Raw genomic sequence first — 4,245 nt, 5'->3', positions numbered from 1 at the left:
AACACAACGACTTTGATTTCTATCTCGCATGCACGGTATCCTGTTGTTGAGAACAATACACTTACTTTTGTGTAAATCGTCAGTAAATAGATATGAAAACTTCATTTATTGTCGATGATGTGTAATTTTTGTTGGTAAACAAATTTGAGTTATCGGACTTTAAATTTAACGTGTCGACTTGGGTAACACTAGAAGAGTCCCGAAACTAAACGTGAAATCGAATGCAACATTTACCACGAGTTTCGATCACCATGAGAGAATCTTTTTCACAGTAATTTTACTATAAAAAAAACCCACAAAAAATAGGTATCGTCTTTTTATTTTTATATCCACTAATCAGAGATCAAAGAAATTATGATCAATCATGTATTGTCAGCGTTAACGATCGCCACGCTTAATCACACTTTCACCCCGAGGCGCTAAATGGAAGTGGCATGGGGAGAGGCCAAATTTTCAAGGTGCTAATGAGAGATATTAAAAAGCAATTAAAACTGAATTAATTAATCCTTGTTTAGGCACTTTTACCCGATAACTTATACCGTTTACCTGTGTACTTGTCTAAACAAACAGAACCGACAGCATCTGATATCTAAATGAACACTTCTATATAGCCTTAAAAATGGACTGGCGTCACTGTTTTGCAACTTGAAGAAATTTAATACATATGGAAAATCGTTGGCGGACTATTAATTTTAGCGTTCGGAGGCGGTTGCGCCAATGACGCTAAAATTTGTAGTGCGCCATATTTTCTCGTTTTACAGTAGTACGTAAATTACTTGGCAAATAGAACCGTTTGAAAACTGTACATATTGCATGAATAACATTCTTCATTAGTCTAACTTTGACTTGTTTTATAAGAAAAACAGATCCTGATATACCAACACACTTAAAAAAAATACCTTAATATCGGGCTGCTTAATCTGAAATTTGTTTTCTGGGTAAACGTTAATCATTACGTCCTCTATAAAAATCAAAGGGGTAATAGTTACGTTATTCTTAACAATCGAATATATCTAGAAGATCTGCAAGAAGAGAGAGAGAGAGAGAGAGAGAGAGAGAGAGAGAGAGAGAGAGAGAGAGAGAGAGAGAGATTAATTACATACGACACAATTGCAACCACTTAATTATTTAATTTCGTGATGTATAAAGGTCAGGCTATATCAGATTGCTCGCAATTACTAATTAGAACAATATCCTGCTATTAGTTGTATGGAAACATTATAAATTATACATATATTTCCGGAGGGTTTTCTCTTTTCTGTTTTCCATAAACTTTAAAGTGCTTCCTTGTTTATTGTGTATTGAAAGTAAACGATTACAATCTGTGAAATATGTCAATTTTTTTGGAAATAAAAAAAGATAAATATCAGATCAGAGATGGGTTAATTGAAAAACAAACTTTAATTCAACATAAATAATACGGTTTTTTTTCAAAATGATTGAAACTATTTGGTAATTGATTTTGCCCTTTAATAACAATACATTAAATGTATTAAAATATAATCTAAAAATAGCATGTGTAAACCATTTTTGAAATAATCTTAGATAAGATTTCAATTTTTTTTCTAAGTTAAAAGATGAAAAAAAGTGTCTTATAATAATGTGTCGTTTGTATATCTGTTTGACATTATTTTGTGTTGTTGCAATAAAAACATGTCTAATAAGTTTTAATATGTTTATACGGTATAACAAAATACTTTAGACAATAAGTTAAGGTCTAATTTTGTTTAGCTGTGAACCTTTCTACATAATATGTAGTACACAATAACAAATATACTGAATAAAAAATTACTTGAAAACAAATTAGTTCAGAACTAAACATGAATTTAATGATACTGATTGAATTTATTGTTTATTCGAAATTACGTTTCTTGAAAATTTTGAAGGCAAAATCAAGAAATGGTGATCAATTAGAAATCAAACCTTCAAATGTATTACCGCGTAAATGTGTATCCCGATGTTGTTTATTAATGGATTTGTTATCAAAATAAAAGAAAATGAGGTAATTAATATGTATTTCGTTATATTTATCAAAGTAATTAAATGCAATTGATTGCATTACAAAAATGAAATTCCATGCAATTGACAAAATTATCATAGGATTTGAAATTACATGTAATTAGTTATATTTTAAAGTAATTGAACGCAACCCTGGTATATAAGCAATGAATCTTACTAAATTTGATACAATAATGATAATTAACTATCTTTCAATGCAAATCATAAATAATACTATCTAAGTTTTTGAACATGGTACGAAAATTGCAATTTAAATATAAACTTGTTGAATTACATTGCAATCAAGCAGACGGGGTACTGCATTACATACAGCCAACTATCTTGATACATGTAGCACAGATATGATAACAGTTATAACGGGCCCGATAAACTACAAAATGATTTGTTTTTCATTTACTGAAACGAATATATTATATCATTACACACAAAATCATTATAGTGTATTATAAAATATCTCTCTCTCTCTCTCTCTCTTTCTCTCTCTCTCTCTCTCGTTCTAATATTGTAGTATTTGATTAAGCAACTACCGGTATCTACTAATATGGGTTGACATACGTTGACTGGAATTGTTCATCAGAGCAGACTACAGATCAATATAATCCATTGAAAACCCCAGTTTCGACACAAATTTGACTGTAATCAAATCTACAACTACAAATGTCACAAATACAATATGGTCAAAAAATGTAATTAAAGCAAACAGAGAGAGAATTTCCCCAAAAGTCTACCCACAACTTGAGAGAAGCTTGGACATTATACCATTAAAATATAGCTCCTTTGAAATGCGTTTATAAGATGAACATGTAAAAGATAGGTAATATCCCAGCATAGATAGAAAACCGTCGGGCATTGCCATGTACTGCTTAAGTTTAAGCAGAAGTTCGCTAGTTCTCAACATTGCGCAATCACGACGATCTGACTCCGTTCGGTCATACACATTGGCAATGAATCCGTTTGATACTATAACGGACTGGAAGACCTATGCACACATTTGTGTTCATTGTAGATAAGGTGTTGGTTGACAGAAGGAATACATGTTGGCATGACTATCCCGTCTTTGAAGACCCAGCGATGCCGATATTCGATATCAAGCATCTGGGTAATGTCGAATGCCTACCGGTAAAGAGGGAAAGGAAATCAATCGAAACAAAACAAAAATAAACGAAACAAAACAAAACAAAACCAAAAATCGGAGCGAAACAACAACAACAAAAAAAACAACGAAACTATAAACTAAACTATTAATCCATTATGATTTAATAAAGTGAAAATAAATTCAATGAAATAAAACTTAAAACCATAATTTAAAAGCATGTATTCAGACTGCGGCTTTAAATTCTTATGCGGCTTACCCAGTGTTTGCAAAAAATATATAAGGATGTTAATCATCGATGCACATTTCAATATATTGTATGTTTCTAATTGGTTTCATTAGAAGGATAGCCAAACGTTGAAAGAGAGAGATATAGAGATAGAGAGAGGAGAGAGAGAGAGAGGAGAGAGAGATATTTCTTTACATATGGCACAATTGAAACCCCTCAATTATCAATCGCTGTGCCGTTTAAAGGTCAAGTTAGTTACCCTAGAATCAGATTGCGCGCAACTGCTATTTAGAACCATATCCCATTGATAGACGCTTGAAAACATTTTAATTTATACTCATAATTCCTGGGTTGGTTTTTAATTATCCAGAAAGTGTTTCCTTGTTTATCGTTTTCTAAACAGTAACGATCATACTCTGTGAAATTCAAAAACAAGGAATAATGACGTCTATATCAGGGATTGTTTAATTAAAAAAAATGCGATTTAGTATAATTACATTTTTTTAAGATAATTGGATAACTTTTAAATTAGATTTCAATTTCTTTCTTTTTTTCCAAGTTCAAAGCTTTAAAAAGGGTCTTTAAATAACGTGTTGTTTGTATGCCTGTCTGACATCGGTTTGTGGTTTTGCAATAGTATTTTGTCTAAAAAGGTTTAATATGCTTATACGGTATGACACACTGCCATAGGCAATAAGTAAAGGTCTACCTTTGTTTAGCTGCAAACACTTCTCATCCACATAAACAAAGATATTGAATTAAAAAAATGCTATAGAAAAAAATGTACTTCAGACCTAAAATTGAAATTAATGATACTGATTGAATTATTGTTTACTAAACTAACCTAAACAATTGAATTAATTGTATTACAAATGAAATGGCATGTAATTGACAAAACAATCAT

Source organism: Crassostrea angulata, chromosome 2, assembly GCF_025612915.1.
Source record: "Crassostrea angulata isolate pt1a10 chromosome 2, ASM2561291v2, whole genome shotgun sequence".
NCBI classification, from domain to species: Eukaryota; Metazoa; Mollusca; class Bivalvia; order Ostreida; family Ostreidae; genus Magallana; species Magallana angulata.
The sequence above is the reverse complement of the archived record's forward strand: the minus strand, read 5'-3'. Positions refer to the sequence as shown.